The 21,556-nt window shown below is 44.3% G+C and overlaps 1 long non-coding RNA gene across 1 annotated transcript in view; it reads right to left on the bottom strand.

Moving 5' to 3' along the window:
* The window catches only part of LOC138489642 (uncharacterized), a 418,884-nt gene that overhangs the window by 330,793 nt on the left and 66,535 nt on the right, over positions 1-21,556 (bottom strand). The window contains exon 2 of the long non-coding RNA XR_011274847.1: positions 4,164-4,290. This is a non-coding gene — a long non-coding RNA (uncharacterized lncRNA). The remainder of the gene's footprint in view (positions 1-4,163; positions 4,291-21,556) is intronic.

Genomic DNA, 21,556 nt, shown 5'->3' with positions numbered 1-21,556 from the left:
TCATCCCTTCCCTCTCCTCTGCACTTGCACGTTCTGAATGTTCACATGGCCTAGTAGGTCCGCCTTTTCTTTCATTGTTATATTTGATTTTCATTCCCATATTCCCTCCCTGTTGCCCTGTGGGCGCTTTGAAACACAATTTACTTGATGTATAAGTACCTTACCAATGCAGAATACATAAATAAACACACTCTCTAACTAGTACAGCCGAGCTCAAGCCAGGGCCCTTCAGAGACTTAACACCAACAAGCTAGGGCTTCTCAAATGCGTAATGTCTCTGAGGCCATGTACAGCATCTCCAACCATTCAGTAAACACCTCCTGGCCACACCAAGGCCACTATAATTTCTCGCGTGAGCCTCTCTTTTCACTTCCTGTGCAATCCACCACAGAACTACATTGCTGAATCTAGCCTGGCAGCAAGTCCACTCCGCAGGTGCAACCCATGCCTGTCCTCAAGGTTAGTCGCCATTGAGCTGGGCGTCTCTGCCTCGCTCTACCTCGCTGTGGTTCCGGTCATGTACGCATGCAAGCCTACGTGCAGAGCTGGCCCGAGACATGGGCAGTCTGTGGTATTGCCCCGGGCCCCGTGCTCTTGGGGGCCCTGCAGCTACCTGCTGGTGTGAGTATAAGAAGTAACAAGGTTTGGGCCACAGGGCTTTTTTGGTGCCTGATTTAGCGAGGCTGTGCTGTCAACTCCCAGCCCCCTGTGACACGCTTCTAGAGACAAATACCTCCCTCTGCTCACCTCCCCAGCAGCCCATCAGACCCGCGGGGCCTCACAGTTAGGGCTTATCACATTCTTTGTTTAAAGTAATAGTCCATTTAAGAACCTTTGTTTTGGATAAGGGGTTGAAAAAGGGCATTTTACATATACAGAACAACGGGTTGCCGCCCAAACCTCTCTTCTTTGAAGACAATTAACATATGTTAAAAAAAAAGAGTTGGGCACTATATCGATACTATTCATATGTCCGCATTTAGTGTGTTAAAATACATTTTTTGGGGGCAGAGGAGAATGTCACATTTCACTCACATCATATAAAGCATGTGTTTGCGAAAACGATGCAAAAGGTTACCATTTCACATTCAGAGACTTTTTTTATGGGAGGGCAAAAGGGGCACTTGCCCAGGGCCCCCCACCTTGGAGGGGGCCCCACAAGGCTAGCTGATCGGAAGAAGTAAGGTTCCATTGTTCACCAGTCTCAAATAGCATACGTCTGGATATTTTATGGGGTGCTGCAGAGGCTCTAAACCAATTGCCTTTCTCTTTTGGCAAGTGCATTCTGCCTTGATCCATTCATCATGTATTGCTTTCTGTGTTCACTGTGATATACATAGTTTGTGTGTTCCTTATGGCACACCTCTGTAGCATTCTTTCCTTCCAGTGGGAATTATGTTGATCATGGGCAATAGGCAATGGTGAAATGCATATTGATAAATTGAGTGCAACAGCGGTTTACAAGTTAGCTCAGTGTGTGAAGCACCCATTGCAGAGATATGTGTTTATATGAAAAATTAGAATATCACATTCCAGCAAGGCTAGTTGAGCCTTTCCTATGTCTGAAGTTTATAAACCTGCCTGCATATGTACTTGGTTTCAGCAATGTACCTGTACCAGATAGGGGTTTCTATAAAAACTAACATATCATCCGTATGGTGAAGGTCTAGAAATTGGTTTGTTCATGGGGTGTTGAAAACCCTAGGCAATCGCCTCCAACAATGGCATAAACTGTTAGTCCAAGAGGTGAATAAGTATCCAAATTCAAGACTATGGAACAACAGCATTCATGTTTGTATCCTGGATTTGCCAGCAGACGATACAGTGATCCTGGTCAAATCATCTAATATATCTTACATTACTGTGCTGTCTTCTGTGAGGTTTGCCTTCTTACATGCTGCTGGTATCGTTTAGCCCATTACTTGATCTTTCTTCTTATGTAGGGCATTTGGGTGGAAGGGTTGTTAGACAGAAGAGAGTGGACCATATGTTGCATGCTTTTTTTTATGCACGTTTATAAATGAAAATGTCACAGGACATTGTTTTGGGAGTATTTAAAGCTTTAAAATACACAAGACAAACCCAGATTAAATGTGTTCAATCACATCAATTGGTAGGCTGGTTCTTATATACTTCCCCTGATGATGGAGGGAATGAGGCTAGAATCATTCCCATTTTGCATAACACCCTTCTATAATATTTTGTTTAAAAATGGTTATGTTTGATTACGTGGTTTGTGTACTTTCCAAGTCCATTTTTAAATAAAATGAGTATGTTTTAGTTCATGGGAAGAACTGGAAATGAAAGAGTTCGAATGCAGAAATTGCACAGTTGGCACAAATCCCAGCTTCACCCCTTAACCAATGTGTGATCCTGGGCATCTCATTTAATCTTGTATTGCCTAACCTCTCCATATTGCCAGTCCCTAAACCTTTCAAAATTGTCAGCCCTTCTGAGTAGTTTCCTTCTCATGTTATGATCTTCATAAAAGCCTTATTCATGGTTTCACTGTGTTAATAGTGATCATATTTATATCCCACACCGCAGCCATTTGTTCCTTTGATATCTAATGGCAACACTATTTGAAAACCATATCCCACTTCTAATCTCAGTCTGTCTAGATAAAGACACCTTCCTGGTAGCTTCTAATCTGCCTCCACTATCCATGCTACGGTATGTGTAGCATTCTTCTTCCTTCCAATTGATGGTCTCTATCCATGCATGAGCACTTTTGCATTCTGTGAGACAGCTAATGTGAATTCTCTCTCTATTATGGGTTACATGTACCTTTTACATATGGCCCTGCATTAATACTACATCTACCTTCCTGGACGTTATTGATAAAAAAGTATCCTGTATGTACTAGAATAGTAACCCCTTTGTAGACTGCTAATGTTGGTCTTCAAGTGCTACTTGTTTATCATTCTGATTAGAGTAAGAATGAAGAGGGCACGGGGACTTAAATGGAGTAAACGTGCTAATTATGCTGCGAGACAGCATATCAACCTATCGGTTGTGAGCTTGACGGGTTGGGATTGGGGGACGCAACCAGTATTCTTGATCCCTTAATTCCTTTGGTTTGGAGGAGGGGGGCCCCAAAGATGTCTGTGCACAGGGCCCCAAAAGTGCTTAAGTTGTCCCTGTTCACATTGTTTTTTGTTATGCTTAAGTCAAGAAAGTCAGCCCGCAAGCCATTTCTTATACTTTTGTGGAATTGCATTCTGGTATTTGTAGTCTTCAAGATGGGGTGAAAATAGTGCAACATGTGTACTTTTTGTTTAACATAATACTATGAGGATTCCTATACTGCTGCAGTACTTTAAATATGATGTGTGTACTTTGCAAGTCCGATCTATAAAACAGAGTATTGTTGAAAGACAAAGGTCGTGGTGAGGAGGAGAAAGGATCAGAGGGCACATTTGTTGTGATGATTTACCAGGTCCATGGATGTGGGAAGAGAGGTTGCTGGAATGAAGATGTTCTACATGGCCCTGTGCTGATTTACAGGGTACAAGATGAGATTATATGTGGGTTAACAGAATCTGGCCACTTTTTATATAGCCCTGCCTCCATCCCCTTGTTTTTTTTTTTTTAGGCCAACTTGCATAAAAGCTTGTTTGCTCAAGTTTTTCACCCACCAGGATTTGAACCCACAAAACCACATGCAAGTGTCTTCAAAGCATACGTCTTGTATTGGTATTTTGCTTTCCATAGAATATTTCAATATAGATTTTTGGGTTAAAAGGGTGCACATCTTTTATACTTTGCCAGCAGTGTTCTAGGAAAAGCTTTTCTAGCTGATTTTATTCTGGGTTTTGACGATTCATTTTGTGAAAGACAAGGCTCATATCTATTTTTAATTTTCTTCTATTAGGAAAGGCCTGTTGAATTAAATTTGTGTATTTCACTTTTGGATACATTCAGTCTCTGTGCATATGTTAATGATCTCCCACACTTTTTTCTGCACTTGAGCCCTATTGATGACATTTGAAGACTTGCAGAATTGCTTGCTCTAACTGCCTCAGTACCTTTCCGGTAAATAGGCTTTGTTACGATTGCACTATCCTGCAGTAAAATCACTCTGCCCTGTCTGGACCCGAGCCAATCCCTGCCCTTACATCCTTGGAACACGCAGCCACATTAGGTATATTTGGATTGCTTACCATTGATCTTCATTAGTCTTTATCCTGCTCTTTCTCGTGCCAGTACTTTCTTTTGAGGTCACCATCTCTACAAATGATTCAGCTCACTCGGTCGGCTATTCCAAAATAAGCTTCACTCCTGATATTGCTACAACCGTAATATTAACAGTTAAAATCAGACACTGAACATAATTTCTTTTTCAATTTTTTTTATTTTGATAGAGCCGAAACTTGTGTCTTTTCACACATACATACATTTAAACTGAATAAAACAAGAAGCAATACAGCAAAACAATAGAAACTAAAATACATTCATTTTGAGTTATAAAACCTTAAACTCGAAGAACCTTCAAAACGTCAATAGTCAAACCTATTTCAATGCCTGCTAAAAGTCTTTCCCAAAAAGAGTCAGAGGACAGACGTCGGTTTATTTGATCCCCACGGATATTAAATGACTAATTTTGTGACATAATTTTCTGTGATACAAATAGAGGGGCTCCACACATGTTTTGCAGTCCGTGGTCTCGCAAATCCTAGTGCTAGCCCTGTCTACATGTTAGGGTGAGTCCATCCGCCCCAACGGGTCACCTGATTTATACATTTGTTCGCATATTATGATCTTTTCTCTGACTATTCTCCAGATGTGGCATGCATCACAGAGACTTGGTTATGCGATCATTCAGCCCCTAAGGTAGTGTAGGCCCTTCCAGCAAATTAAAATATTATCCGCATAAATTGGGTTTCCACCCATCCTGGAGGCGATATTGCCCTGGTACACAAATCTACCTTGTCGGCCAGCGCAATGCCGCTTGATCATACACTTAAAATGGAAGCCTTGTTGGCTTCTGCTTCTGTTTGGTTTTAATTATATGTAGGCCTCCCTGCTATGACTCAACTTTCTGTAACACCTTTCTTGAACTCGCCGCCGAGCTCCAGCTTAAATATACTGGGCTGGTCATAGCGGGCAACTTCAATTTAAAACTTAATAGGGATAAAATCGATCTACTGCCCAGTTCGTGTCTGCTTTGATGGATCTTGGCCTTCAGCAACATGTTGCTGGGCCACCCCATCAAATGGGGAGCAGACAAGACTTCATTTTTCATCTCCTATGCTGGTTACTGTTTATCCAGCACTGGAGTTGAAATGGTCAGATCATTTTTTGTTTCCTTTTGTAATTGAGGCTGAGACTGAAGTTGCAGCCCATCCAAAGCCAAAGACTTGGAAAAGGAAATGGCTCTCGGTCACTACAGCTGAGGTGGTGGAGAAGATTGCCACCTGCTGCACTGCATTGCAGCTCATGGAGCTATCTTCCCTTGCTCTAGTGTTCTCCTCAACCCCTGACTGTCTAGCACCCATAAAACTCGGCAAACAGCGAGGCCACCATTCGGAACCCTGTTATGATGAGGAATTTAAATAATTGAGGCTAAAACAGAAACAGGCAGAGTGGAAGTGGAGGAAGTCGTACTATCAGGATGATCATATGCTACTGTGCTCGGCCACTGAGGCATACCTTAAGGCTATAAATGCAACAAAAAAGAGGTTTTACTCAAGTAAACTGGAATCAGCTCTCATCAGCCCAGAGAACTATTTGAGGTTAAGTTTTTGATATCCTCTCCCCCTACTGATCAGGTTGGGATCACTCCTTCCCAGGGGCTATGTGATTCTTTAACTGCTTTTTTTAACAGCAAAATTGCATCTATTCGTGGTCGAATTGGCCTGTTCGACTTAAAGACTGGCAGATATGGTTTCGCTCTTTCAGTGTCTGTTCCGGCTAGCTCCTGGTCGTTATTTCCCTCTTTTCCATCACAGGATATTCTGTTGGCTGCTGCCAAATTAAAATCTGCATCCCCTCTTGATTCTATCCCACTGGTAATCTGTAAAGATAGAATGCCATCTATTGCATTGTGGGTTGCCCAGGCAGTCAACCACTCTTGCCTATCATGTGCCATTCCTCTTTATCTTAAACACACATTGGTTATCCCTCTCTTAAAGAAACCTTCACTTGACCCCTCTGTCCTGGCTAATTTTCACCCTATTTCCCTATTACCTTTCCTCATGAAACTGTTGGAGTCTTTAATCTCTCCGCTTCCCAATCAATTTCTCACTTCTTTGACTCTTTTCAATCTGGCTTCCACCCCAGCCGTGGCATGGAGACCATGCTGTATCTGTTGTAGATGACCTAGCCGTTTATCGGGTCAAAGTGGAGTGGGGTCACTGATATTATTAGACCTGTCAGCTGCCTTTGATACCATCGCCCACTCCATCTTGATTGATCGCCTGGCCCGGGCCTGGGGTAGCCTGGCAAGTGCTGCTCTGGTTCAAGTCTTTTCTGTCAGGTCAGGATCAATCTCTTTCACTTACCCCTTTCTATTCTTCTTTGCTCCTTTTATCTTGTGGGGTCGACCAGGGGACTGCCTTGTCTCCAACTCTATTCAATAAATATATCCGACCGTTTGTGAAACTCGTCCACTTGCATGGCTTCCGGTGCTACTCGTATGCTGATGACATCCAGATAATTCTACGGCTTGACCTATCTCAGCCTTGTCCAGTGTCTCATCTGTGGGGTTACCTTGAGGCCATGGGTTGTTGTATGAGCGATAACTGGTTAAAGTTGAATGGGGACAAGGCAGAAGTTCTGGTGATTGCACCCCCTTCTGCTTTCTCTGTATGGACCCCCTCCTTCTGGCCCTCTTCTCTTGGACCCTTTCCTGCACCAGTGTCGATGGTGAGCGATCTAGTTGTCAAACGGTCATCCTATCTCTCTCCCTTGAGGCACAAATAGTGTCTGCCAATCTGGGCACCATAAACTCATGGTCGTGAGCAAGTTGCTTGTTTTTATTCCATCTCGGTTACGTGCACCAGCGGTTGCTTCTTTAGTGCTCAGTGTAATTGATTATTGCAATTCCCTATACCTAGCACAGCCACTAAATTTGGTGTGCCACCTCCAGATCCTGCAAAATGGAGCAGCTTCACTGTTAACACAGACCCCTTTTCCCATTCACATTTCTCCTGCCGTGAGGCAGTTGCAATGGCTTTCGGTTATTCAAAGAGTCCAATTGAAATCTATGTGCATAGTACACCTGGCTTTTTATAGCATGGGAGCAGAGTACTTGCAGCTAAAATTCTGCCCCTATGTACCCAATCATCCCCTATGATCTCAAGACTTAATCAGCATTCAAGTGCCTCGTGCCCAGCTCACCCGGGTGGGTGGCTGTGCTTTTTCCATTGGCACGGCTAAGCTGTGGAACTCTCTTCCTTAGCCTCTACGTGCTACTAAGGATCATCTCTCCTTCCGTTGCCTTTTGCAAACCTTTTTGATTTAAGAATTTACCTCACTGCTTGTCTAACTGTGCCTGTTGTTATAGTGCCAAGATGTCCTGGGGCGAATGTTTTGCTCTATAAGTGTCAGTAAGATAAGATAAGTTAAGATAAGATACATAACGGTGGGTGAGCATGTGTTCAGGCCCAGGTACAAGGAGCATGAAAATGATTTGTGAATTGGGCACGTAATGACCATGTGCAAGCAACACATGAGACACGCATATGTTACTGGCTTTAAGCACATAATGAAAACATGAGTGTGGAAAAACTCGCTCTAAGCATATTCAACAAAAATGCATGACGTGTGTGCACGATGATTAAATGGAATACAAACAAATGTGTGTGTAGGTCAACACACTCAATGCAGTGCCATTGGTGTTGTTGCTCACATGACTACACTGGACTGGGGTGCCTCCCTCTGGGACAACATGAACTTATCTCAGAGGTCAGAACAGACCCACTGCTGTTTCCGTAAGGACGTTTAACTTCAATCCAGGGACATTGTCGGGGTCTTTCAACTTTTTCAGTTGAAATGGACCCAAGACTCTGAGGGCCCCCAAGCAGCTGTCACTTGTTGGCAGTCTTATTACAAAGAAACATACTCCTTTAATTGGGAACAATAGTACCTGGGGGGTTTGGGGGGCGTGGCATAGGCTTCCCAGACAATGAGGAGGCTTGGAGCGGGCTCATTACCATACGGTAATCCCGCCACCCCGAGCCTCCTCAATGTGGAAGGCTGCCATCTTGTCCACTGGCTTACGAGGTAAGTGCTCACCCCCGCACACTCCTCCATCTGTTACACAGCTTGCACACCCTCCGACCCCATCCCACTCACCTTCTTTTTCCTTCTCCTGAGCCGGTAACACTACCGTTCCTGGCACGTCCCGCTGCACGACTTGCCGACATGGAAAGTGAGAAGGGACTACTTAGTCTAACCCCATCCAAGGCGGGCATCTTCATCTTTTTTTTTTTTAAAGTTATGAAACTTTTAAAAAAAGGTAGTGTAACCCGGTCCGAGCTGGGGGGGGGGGCATTACTGACTCAGGTAATGCCCCATGCCTGCATTGAGGCCCTCACTTTGGTCAGGCCTATAACTATGGGCCCCGGGGCATTAACTGAAGTGGTAATGTCCCCACAGGACAGGTTTTATTACTTAAACGTGTGTAGCATTCACATTATAGACTGCCTTTGCTGTCCTCTAGCTGTCAACTCCCTCTTGCCATCTCAGGTAATGTTCTTAGCACCTTGTTGCTTTTTTATTCATATTTCCACAACATTAGCACCATGCTGTCAGAGCAATGAATAGCTTTTCAGTGGACATTTAGTGTTTCAGCCCACTACTGACCTGTCCCATGATAATCTGTAGCCAGTCACGACCTTGCTAAATTCTTTTGACTTTATTATAATTTCAACACCGCACTGGCGACTCTGACTGCTTTTCCCAGCTGCAAGGCAAGGGGGCCCCCAACAACATGTCGAAATGGGCCTCCATCAGTCCTGACACATCTTCAGCTGGTCCTGTTCCTCCCACCCTCGTGCTGTGGTGCTGGGTCATGTTGGCAAGGCTTTATGTGCTTTGGAATTTGACCTTTGAACCTCAGTATGACTCAACAGTGCAGAGAAAAATCATTATGTTTATAGATAATGGAGCTCGCCGAACAGACTCACTGAGGACGTGTCCATGAAGTGTCCACAGCACAGGACAACATCATTAATTGCACTCTAGGACGGTGCTCGAGCACACTCAAGCAATAGCATAAATATAATTTAGCTGAGAATTACATGGGCGCGGTAGCGTCCATGTAGTTATGGTTAAGTTGGTGTTTCCATAGGAAGAGCATTTTTTGGGTGGCTTATAACTTCGCTCCCTCTGGACGAATCCTCACCGAACTTTGCAAAAAATGTATATGGCCCACTCTGAATCTTTTTGCAAAGTTTGGAGAGGTATGACCGGGGGGGGGGGGCAAAGTTATAGGGGGGGTCCCAAAACGTTTGTTTTTTCCCATAGACATAATGGGAAAAACTTTGCGCACGCCTACAGCCCAAACCGCTGGACTGATTTACACCAAATTTGCTGCAGGAGCGGGGGCTTGGTCCCGAAAGCATGCTTTTGCAAATTTGGTGTAAATCCGTCCAGTAGTTTTTTTTTAAAATGACCAAAATGTAATGCAAAAAAAATAGTGATATCTCCGTTCGCTTCGCAGACGGACTTCCTGGTTCGCTCTGTGGATAGTGCCCTGATTGGCCGAGTGGCTTGCATGATGTCCGCGGACATGCGACGTGCTCGCTGATTGGACGGCGTGGTGCGTGAAGCGCGTCAGATTTTCTGTGGCACCCGCCATCTTGCATTCGCAGACGACCGCGGACAGCGCTGTGAAACTTGCATTAAAAATTGTATTTAGTGGAGTGTGATGGTGTGTAAGAGTGTTTGGGGAGGGTGGTGGAGTATAAGATAGGTTCAATGTTCTGTTTTTTTTATGTGCTAGACACTTTTGTTGTGTTCGATTTTTCTGCGGACAACACGGCTGTTCTGAAATGTTCGTAAATAAACAGAATGGATTCGGTGTCAAGTTGAAAGTGTTCTAAGAAGACTTGTGGGGTCCTGGAATGTTCGCAGGGGTTGTCCTGAAGACGTTGTCTGTATTGTTCGTTGTCAAGCTGACAGTGTTCTAAGAACACTCGCGTTGTCCTGAAATGTTCGAAAATAAACAAAATGGGGGTGTTCTGACGACGTTCTCCGTATTGTGTGCCTGTTTAGCTGTATCCAATGAGGGAATGGCACAGAGAATGAAGTGGAAATGGTAGAAGGGCTGTCTAAGAGTTATGCGGTCCGTGGACAGGGCGTGCTACATCCGGGGTTTTCCAGCAAATCCAGCATGGAAAGAAGACTGTAGGGATCAGCCAATCAGATGTTGAGATTGTGGATTTGTGTTCAAAGAGACTGTGTGTAGTGAAGATGAGATGGCAGAGTGGAGAAAGTCAGGGTGTTGGTGGTTGGAGATATGTTTGTGCATGGTTTACAACAGTATGCTCAATGCAGGCATGTTGCAAAGAATGTTGATGTTAAAGGAGTGGAGGTGGTGTGGAGCACTGTGCCTGATTGCAATGTACAGGGAATTGTACAAGTTTGTGAAGATATGGGCAGGATCAACAGTCCCCATCTGGTAGTTTTGCACTATGATGCTTTCCATTTGGGCTATGTCAGTGCCCCTACTTTGTTGGCAGATTTGGAACACTTGGTTCAAGCAGTAATGAACATCCTTCCAAATGCCAAAGTAATTTTTTCTGGATTAGTACCTAGGGCAATATGGGACAATAGTTCAGTTTCTTTTCCTCAGCAAAACAATGCTAGGTGTGTAATCAACCAAGGCATGTGTGCCTTCATGCTTAGAGCTGGTATGTTCTTCTGTAATAATGAGAATATTGATTCCAGTAATGCTGTTTATTTAAAAGAAGATGGCATTTCCTTATCTTTTATGGGAAATGCATATTCTGTTTTGGGCTGTAAGGGTTGCTTTGGAGAAGGTTATGTGAAGATTTTAGGAGTAAAGTAAGAAAAATAAAAAAAATACAAAATAACAGGTGTCTGTCAAGCATCTGCAAAAAAAAACCGTCTCTTTTCAGAGCCAAACTCAAAGGGGAAATGGGGCACACTATTTAAATTTACATTCACCACGCTCAGATTTCCGATATGTTCGCGGACATTGCGGTAGTGCGCGGACATCGAAATCACTAGCTAGGGGTTCAGTATGTTCTATGTTACATGTATATAAAGTCAGGGAAATTATGGTTAAGTGGTGCTACTAAAAACATATGAAATTCAGTAAAAAAACGTTGTTAAAGGGACGTTATAGTTAAGTTGCGCTACTAAAAACCTATGAAATTCAGTGAAAAAACTTTGTTAAAAGGGACGTTATGGTTAAGTTGTGCTACTAAAAACATATGAAATTCAGTAAAAAAACTTTGTTAAAGGGACGTTATAGTTAAGTTGCGCTACTAAAAACCTATGAAATTCAGTGAAAAAACTTTGTTAAAGGGACGTTATGGTTAAGTTGCGCTACTAAAAACCGATCAAATTCAGTAAAAAAACTTTGTTAAAGGGACGTTATGGTTAAGTTGCGCTACTAAAAACCGATCAAATTCAGTAAAAAAACTTTGTTAAAGGGACGTTATGGTTCAAAGTAAAACCGAAAAACCCCTGAAATTTGGCAGTTATGGTAAGATAAGCAACCATAACTCGCGCCACCGTGCACTGCTAACACTAACACCCAGGACATCAAAGATGACATCACAAATGTCATTGATGACATCACTGATGACATCACATGGCTGGCTCTCCCTTTTTTTCCTTTACTGACATATCTAAGCCACATAGTTTTCTTCAGTAACAGTCAGGAAGTAAAAATTGAAAAGGTACTATATTTGTAGACTTAGGGTCAAGTCATATCATATGAAACATATATATAGCGGAAGACACAGGCTTGAAAGAGAGCAATCCCTTCTGTGCATGAAGATAATCATTAGAGTTATCAGCATTTTCTCATAGTTTTATTTTTATTACTATACCTTCCCTGTATTTGCTCATATTTGTATACATTGTACTCACACTCCTTTCCTTAGGGTTCACTGACATCATTTGATACACATACATACAGTAAGTAACAGCTTTGAAACAGAGCAATCATTTCTCTGCATAAAGATAATCAGTTAGGTTATGAACTCTTTCTGCTACTACTTCTGCTTTTTTGCTTACTTCTCTGTCCCTGTGTATACTCATATTTGTATGTGTTGTCGTCTCTTTGTGTTTTGTCTGTATTAAGTGTAATTATGTATTAAGTGGGTTTTATTAGCTACTTATTACATGTTTCACAGTACGCAAAATTCTAATAAGAAAGCAGTTATCATTTCATTATTCTACATGGCAAAATTATGAATATTGCACCTTCATCATGTATACTGCACACACTGCCTAGGTTTCTGCATGAGTTGCTTAGTATACTGGATAGAACTTCATAATAGAATGCTATTTATATCAATGCATTGCTTAATGCACTAATTAGCTCATGATATTTATTCAAATGATCCTTGACACTTTTTGGTCAACATTATAAGAATCCCTCCTACAGAGTTTTCATGAAAAGTAAATGAACATGTGATGTCATCAATGATGTCATCAATGACATTTGTGATGTCATCTTTGATGTCCTGGGTGTTAGTGTTAGCAGTGCACGGTGGTTCGAGTTATGGTTGCTTATCTTACCATAACTGCCGAATTTCAGGGATTTTTCGGTTTTACTTTGAACCATAACGTCCCTTTAACAAAGTTTTTTTACTGAATTTGATAGGTTTTTAGTAGCGCAACTTAACCATAACGTCCCTTTTAACAAAGTTTTTTCACTGAATCTGATCTATAAGCAACACAACTTGAGTTGCAATGAGTTTCACCCAATTCATCTTTGATGGCTATTCTGTCCCATTTCCATCATTGTACCTGTACAACCTCTTTTGGAACTCCAACATACCCGTAGAGACCAGGGTCAGACTGGTTCATTAAATTGTCTCGGGCACCAATGAAAAAGTGGCCCACAGTTGCAAATGGCTATTTATTCCTTTTGTGACACTGTTTGAATAGTACCCAACGGGTGTTTTTAAAAAAATAAAATGTGATGCAACACTGGTCAAAAATACTAGCCGCCCAGTGAAGTAACTCATCAAACTGACCCACATTGGCCAAAAAACAGGCCCATCTTGACCCAAAAAACTGGACCAGGTCACCATTCTGCATTTTTGGTCTGAGCCTGGTATAGATAGCACTGCACACCTGGTTGCAGAATTCCAGGAACATAATCCTGTAGATGGTGCTGCTTCCCGCTGTAGGTGTAGACGTGGCTTGGAGTATACTTGTAGTGGGTATTCAGGCACGGTGCCAGGTTCTTTAAACTTTTTTCAATTGAAATGGGCTCTCACGCTCTGGGGGGCAGGGTTGCGGGGGCAAGGGGACAGGGCTGTGACTGAGATTCTGCAGAACTCTCAACATCTTTTTACATGGTCATATACGGCTTTAGCTCGCTTGCCGCCTTTCTTCGTTCTTCCTTGCAGAGGTCAATAATCATGTCCCTTCCTAACGCAACTTCCACATATTCTGCATTGATTTATTTTGGGATTTTGCCACAGAATCAAGGGACAATCTAGGGTTGTGGCAGAGCACAAAGTCACTGTTGTGTGATCTCTTTAAGAGACCTCGTAATTTAAACATCATTACGTTAACAGATATAAATGGGGCGTCACTTACGGCACGAAATAGGGCATTTGCGGTGCCCAAGACCGAAAGACCCGTATCCAAGTCTTATTCGGTGATGGATGAATGCATGGTCTGCGAGGACCCTGAGCCCCCACCAGTCAAATGATGATGTAGTAGCTGATCTGCAGGATGGTGTTATTTTAGAAGGTGGATTTAAGGGCTGGGTATCATCAGCTAGTCCTGCACCCTGCTTCACAGTACATTATAACTTTCACCATGCACAAGGGTCTCTACTGGTACAAGCGTTTGAGCTTCGGAGTCTCTTCGGCTGATGAAGTGTTCCAGGACTCCGCGAGGGGCACACTTGCTGGCCTACAGGGGGCCATCAACATCAGTGATGACATTCCGTTATTCGCCCGATCTGAGGGAGAAGATCTGGATAGCTTGGAAGAGCTGCTAGAGAGAATACAATCTCTGGGACTAACAATAAATAAGGAGAAATGTGAGTTTCTGCAGCGAAGACTGGAGTTCTTCGGATTTGTATTTTAAGAGGGCGTTACCTCAGCAGATCCGGCCAAGGTTATACAATAATTATGTGATCAGATAAATGCATCAGTGATACACATTTGCACCAGTTGTAACTGCTTGTGTCACAAAAATCCTATATCCTGTTTTTGCACTGCCCTTTTGCTTTTCAAAACCTTAAATTACCCCTCCATAAATGCATTTTTTATTGCTGACATGGAGGCAGGGTTTCCTGCATGTAGACTTAGGGGTCACAAACATGGGCTGCAGCACATCTTCAGCCGGCCTTGGTGGTAGTGCTTTTCTTTGTGGGAGCACGTTTTCCACTAACCTGATTCCTACTGTAGGTCATCCACGACCACCACCCGTTAAAGGTTCCAAGATGTCGACTATAAAAATGCAGATCTTGAGTATTTATTATTTCTGAGACTGCCCACAAAGACACTTGGCTGTTATTGGTGATTCATGTGGTTCTGGTCACATGGAAGGCAATATTCTGGAAAAGGCACAGGAAGCATCAGGCTGCTGTACCAAGGTCAGAGGTAGGTACAGAGAGCTCTGACTACCAGTACCTGGCTGCCATGTGGGGATGCTGATGCTTGAAGAAGGTAATGAGAACCGTCAAAAGTGCCCAGAGATGTAAAGGAGTACTGGGAAACCTTAAAAGTGCCTAGCACTAAAGAGTGACTGTGAGAAGCCTGTATAAGCACCTAGAGACTTAGAGCAGCACTGGGAATCCTCAAAATTGTTTTGTTACGTTATGGTATTAAATCTTTCCTCACCAACGGAACAGAAAGTACACACTTACTGCCATTTACATCTAACATTTAGAAAAACCTGCGGCGTACCACAAGGATCAAGCCTCTCTACCCTCCCCTTCAAAATCTACATGTCCCCCCCAAATGAAACTCATTCAAACCTATGGACTGACCGCCTACAACTATGAAGAAGATATCCAACTCATCTTCAAGACAACCTCAACCGAAGTCCCAAACAACACCCTCAATAAATCCCTCAAAGACATATAAACCTGGATGACAAACAACAATCTCAAACTAAACCCGACCAAAACAGAAATAATGATCTCCCATCCCCCAGAAGACAATGCGACCCAGCATTCCAGACACACGTGAGCTGGCCACGTTTCATGGGAACCCAACTGGAGACTCCATCAGTGATAAAAAGCCTGCAAATACTCATGGACAACAGACTCTCACTAGAACCATAACTCAACGCAATAGCAAAGAAATGCTTCTACCTCCTGTGACTAATTAGAGGGATACTCCCCTACCTCACCTTCTCACACCGGACCCTCACAATACATGGTATTGTGGAGACTAGACTATGCAAACAGCCTATATCTTCGAATGCCAGAACGCTTCTGTGATGAATCCTGCGATGTCGTCACTTCTCCTCGAGTGGGAGCCCCTTCCCAGGAGGCCAGGGAGGTGAGGCTGCTACCTGATAGTACCCCTGGGGGTGGTACTCAGCGGGAAGATCAGGGAGAATGCGGTATAACCCCCCCAATCAACCCTCCTAACCCTACATATATTGTACACCCCTGAACCATACCCAGTCACCCCATGTGCATGTGTAGGGCCAGTGACCTAATAACTATTGGGATGAAGAAAAGTAAAGCCCACCCACTGGAGGCTGGTAGTACTAGTACTGAGAAGAAGAGGCGGTGCAGCACCATGGATAATGCAGTAAGAACCCAGGGTGAGCATTCTAGTGTTTACCAAACAACTATTGACATTAAAAAAAGGACTGCAGAAATGGTTGAACCAGTAACAGGACAGCAAGTTTAGAAGCTGTCAGACACAGGAGATTTAAACAAGCGGGAATGTTATGTTTAATACATATGCAGGATCAGGCAGGCCGCAAGTAGATTGTTCAGGATACTTTAATCAGGTTACAGGTTCAATACTTGTTAGGATCAGGTGACATCAGGTACATCAGGAGATGGGAAGTACAGAAATGCGAGCCCACTGGCTCCCACCACCCCAGCTACATCTTCCAACTGCCCTGGGTGGAATCACATTCAACCACTAACATTATAGCCCCTCTCATAACATTCCATTCATGACATCAACCATGCATTCACGCACCATTCATTCAGGGGACATGAACCAATAAAGGAATACCAATCATGCCAATCATGACAGGGAGCCTGGCAACCGGAGAGATGAGCAGGAAGCTGTTGGCATTCCCTGGAGCTCCATAAAAGGTGAGCCCCAGCAAACCGCAGCGACCCCCCTGGATGTTGTTGAACTGTGGAACAAAGTGAAAGAAAGGCCAGTGGAAGGGAGTCATTCTCGCTGTTGTTGTTGAACAGTGAAACCAAGTGGGGAGAAAGTCATGGGGAAGGGAGTCATCTCCACTGGCTGTTTGTGTGGAAAAATAGTGAAAGTCAGACACCAGGAAAAAGGATCCATTCTCCTGGTGGTTGAACCTGCAAGAAGGATTAGACCAGTGATCCAGGGGAAGGGAGTCATTCCCTCTTGGAGTGAAGAGACAGTGAACTTTCTGATACAGAGTGTTATAGGATTACTGTCCTTTAATTGTGAAGGACTGGGACCGGGGAAGGGAGTCATTATCTCTGATAAAGAACTTGCAAGGCAAAGCACAACCAATAACTGTGTTAGCAGTCCAGGAGAAGGGAGTCATTCTCCTGGACCAAGAACATTGGTGAAACCTTTAGTTTAGTTCTAAGTGTAAGGGACATAGATAAGGTTTTCTGACACATAACGGTAGATTATTGATGTATACTGACATTCTGATGACATCCTTAGTATTTTAGTTGAGGCAGGGAAACCCCTCTTAGAGATAGGTCTATAGCAATCACAAATCCATTGTGTGTTAGTCTCCTCCTTCTGCACCCTTAAACCTCACATAATACTCCAGCACATCCAGAATACTGCAGCAAGAATACTCCTGAGACTAAACAGAAGAGACCACATCACACCAGCCCTGATATGCCTACACTGGCTACTGTGAGAAACCAAAGGGTGTATCATTGACCAGTCCTATGGGATCTGTCATCCAGGTGGCCGGGCCATGGCCATCGCTATTGGATCATGACCCAGGGGGGTGGACCAGTGCAGGAGGATCACCTGGATGAGGGGTACCTGGGGGGTGGAAGTGGAGCACCCAGAGGAGAGACGTGGTGTCCCTGTTCCCATTTTCCTGTAGAACACCCTCATTCCATGTACTATCTAGGAACTTTAGCCCCCCCACCTTTCCTACACATACTCTGCTGCACGGACAAAGCTCTTCAGGGAAAGACAGACTCACACACAGCCAGTCCGTTTGAGGTGTCTCAACATCAGGGTCAGGCAGAGTCCGGCACTTAACCTTAATGACTCGCCCCTGAATCGTGGTACCTTTCTCCACTGGAATAAAAGGCGGAGCATGAGAGCACCCAGACAGCAAGGCGGGAAGGGCAACCGAAGTGAGCAAGACCAGCAGAACGGAATGGCAGGAAATCCCGGTAAGACGATGTGACCATGGAAGCAGAGCAGACGCGACCAGGAGGTGAATGAAAGGCTGTGATCCTACCAGCTGCGGGGTGAAGGTCGCTGCAGAATCCCAACGTGGCAACTCCCTGCAACTGCAGAAGGTGGCAGCGGTACTGCCTTCATGTGAGGTGTGAGGCCACGCTGGGCCAAAAGCTTTGACTAGGTGGAAGGTCTTGATAAACAGTGTCAGCCGCTGCCGGTGAGCGAAATGGGAGACCGGCTTGTGCTGATAAATGATAAGGACATTAATGTTTCAACTGCTCGTTGGGTTGTCGAGAAACCGTGAGCGAAAGCACATTGTAGCAAGAATGAAGAATGCACAGATAGTGCATGTGAGAGAAGCCACGAAAGAAAATAACTGAGAAAGATGGCAAATAGTCAAAGTGGTCATGCAAGGGTAAAGTCAGGGGTACAAGTCCCCCCTCGTACAGTCAAAAGTCTTTGACAAAAAGCTGTACAAAGTATAAAGCTAACCTAAGGAATTATTAGCCCTGTGATGCTAACTAAGAACTGCAGATACCAGAGGTCCTCGGGAGAGGAGGCCCGGTATAAACCTTTGAACTGTATCCAGTATTGTGGGTTGCGCATAGGACGGCAGCCGTGAGAAAGACAAGCCTGATTGTTGAAAGTAAACGCACTTGCTACAATATTAAAGAGTGACCCGGCGAGATGCGATGGCCTATCAGAAGTCTCTGTTTCGAACTGGCAAGTTCTTTAAAGTGAAAGCGTGAAAGATTGCAAAGTAACAAGTGTGATGCTGGTAGCTTCAAGGTTTGTGCCTGATCGAGGGAAACCAGAACTGCCTACAGAGGAAGGTCTGAGCCCGGAGGAGGGGGTACTGAGTGAATCAGTGAAAGTGAACAAAATATTTTTTTAAAAAGAGATTAAGAGCTCCTGAATGTTATAAGCTAGTAGAACTGGTAAAGTTAACTGAACTGTGATTTGAAAGCTACAGTGAACCCGAAGGAACAATGCCAAGTGATAGCAAGGGAAAGTGAATTCTGCATTTTGATAAAGTGACTTAACAGTGGTGTAAAGATGAAGGTGAACCCAACTAAGGGGTATCACGAGAAAGCCATGGAAGAGGGGAATACCGCATAGTGAGAGCTTGGGAAAGGTCTTGTGATGCCAAGCAAAAAACATTCATTCGAGGGATCCTGCCTTTTCTGAAGAAACTGCTCCCTGATGCCTATAGACCCAAGGGGTTCTCACAGTCATGCCACTGTTCAGACATGTCCCATGATGTAACGTGGGGAAGGGAATGCATTAGTTCAGTAGTCCTGAACTGCCGAAACCCTTATGGACATTTCAGGTTGCACTACATTCTTTTGTTGTACATATCATTGTCCCACACCCTTTTGTTATATAGAGTAAGGGTTTGGCAATAGTAGTATTAGTATAGGGCATTTTGCTTTGACACTACACCACTAGGACAGCATTTTCTTTACTTTGATGTTCGTAGCTAGCTCCCATTTCAGATTTAGGTTAGGCGTTTTCCTGACCCAGAAACTGTTCAATAAACACCCATGGAATGTGCTCCTTGTTTCTGTCGTACTTCGGATAACCATGCCTTCCTTACACTACCAGTAAGATAATGCCTTAACGTTGAAGCCCTCTGTATCACCCAAAAATCACTACATGGACAGGGAGCTGAATTTCTCCGTGCCAAAAATCAACCAAACAGGAAGGAAACCTAAGATTGAGGAACCACATTCTCCTGTTTGATAGCCAAACTATGAAACTTGGTACCGAAGGAAATAAGACTGATGGAGGATCACGTAACTTTCACAAAACAACTGAAAATCTGGCTTTTCAACTCACTGGTACAAGCATAACCCGGACACCCCCACCAATCATACTCTAGACCACAGGCAAGCAGGGGACAGCACAGATCATGGTACCGACAATAATATGTTCCTTCTACTCTTTCCCATGCCTCCCATGTACTACAAACGTCCAAAAAGGGTCAGCTATACTACACACAAAAACACACAAGTCACACAAGCACCACTAACAATGCCACAAGAACAACCAGTCATGAACAACAAACAGCCCAGACACTGGACGTTACCCATCCGGACACAACAATTCCAGTGCACACAACAAAGCACACTCAGAAAGATAACACGCACGGATGCCAGTTTCTCCTGGTTCTTCTGCAAGCACCAACAGAAGAGCACAACTTCTATCCTATCACTCTGCCCTTACTAACCAACCCCACCAACTTTCTTACAGAGCCACGCGAGCACCTGGGGGCCATGAAAATGGCAGCCTTGCGCGGCATAAATCAACATAACATAACAGAGCATTAAGAGCCTGAGGAAGCCACTGACAACCCTGCCAAGCATCTAAGAAGTCAGAGATGTCATTTGGGGGCGCTAGGGGTCACACCTGCGACCCCCGAGGTCCCCCTTGCTACCTCTGTGGTCTCCCTTGCTACCCCTAAAAATAAAAGTCTTGTGGCCAATACCATGGGACTCTGTTCCTGGAGTGGCTTGCTTACTTTTCCTCTTAAAAAACACAGGGTTTCACAAGTGTAACACTTTGAAAAGTGAGCCCAAATATGAAATAAAAAGAATAACAAATAATTTATCTTTCTGGAATTCTATACAATAATTGCTAGATTCATTAAAGGTTTATTTCAGGCACACTTCAGGGGGTGAGTCACTGATTTAGTCTGTTTTTAAACACCTCAATTTCACAATGGAGACAAAAACTTCCAAAAAACATTTAGAGTAGAATAAGCATCCATTTCAGACTATGGCATTCATTACGAGGTATGCCGGTAAGGCAAAAACAATGCCGGTATGGTAATACCGGCATCGTTTACCGTCCCGTTGCATTCCGACCCGCAAACCCGGTATTAGCGGCACACTAAACAACGGTGCCACTAATAGCGGCATAGGCGCGTACACGCGCCCCTTCAGGGAGCAAATACCGGCATGCCGGTAATAGGGGGTAATTCCAACCCACGCATACATGCAAATACTGGCATCACGAAGCCGGTAATCACGGGCTGCACAATGCCGGCAAAACAGGCATCGCGGACCACCTGCAAACAGCAAGCAAGATACAAGGCAGCTGCCACAGGTGCACACAATCCCCACAAGTGGAGTCAAAGGAGGCTGTGCCAGTATAAACTGAGCACACCCACACACCACAACCCCCCACCACCTCCCCCCCAGGTGTAGGCAATGTAGAGTTGCCCAGCACAAAAGGAGCACAACTAAACACCACACCACTTCCTACACCAAAATGCTACCACTAGCATTAGCAATCATGGCGCAGGAGGAGATGGCTATACTGATACAACTACAGCAACAACTGCAACAACAACAACGACTACAGCAGCAAGAATAGGCAGCACAGAGGAGACACAGGAGGAGAAGGACGGTGAGACATGCCCAGTCATTACCACCCCCGCAGCCACCAGAGCCCTGTAGGCAGCCAGCAATCCCTCCCACCAGACCCAGCCCATTCAACCTAACCCATGAGCAGATCCACACCCTGTACCGGTTGGATCGTGACACCATCACCACCATAGTGGACATGATACAGAACGACATTGCCAGCCATATACAAATACGCACTGCCATCCCCCCCACTACTAAAGGTGGTGTCTGTGCTACACTTCCTGGCCACAGGCACGTACCAACACACAGTGGGCCAGCTGCATGGCATTTCACAACCACTATTCTCACACATGCTGAACCAAGTGCTGGATGCCCTCCTGAAGCATGCAAGCACCCATATATCCCTACCACGGACTGGCCAGGAGATAGCCGAAAACAAAGTAGGCTTCCATGCAC

This window comes from Ambystoma mexicanum, chromosome 9 (genome assembly GCF_040938575.1).
Source record: "Ambystoma mexicanum isolate Mex_15411 chromosome 9, UKY_AmexF1_1, whole genome shotgun sequence".
NCBI classification, from domain to species: Eukaryota; Metazoa; Chordata; class Amphibia; order Caudata; family Ambystomatidae; genus Ambystoma; species Ambystoma mexicanum.
The sequence above is the reverse complement of the archived record's forward strand: the minus strand, read 5'-3'. Positions and strand labels throughout refer to the sequence as shown.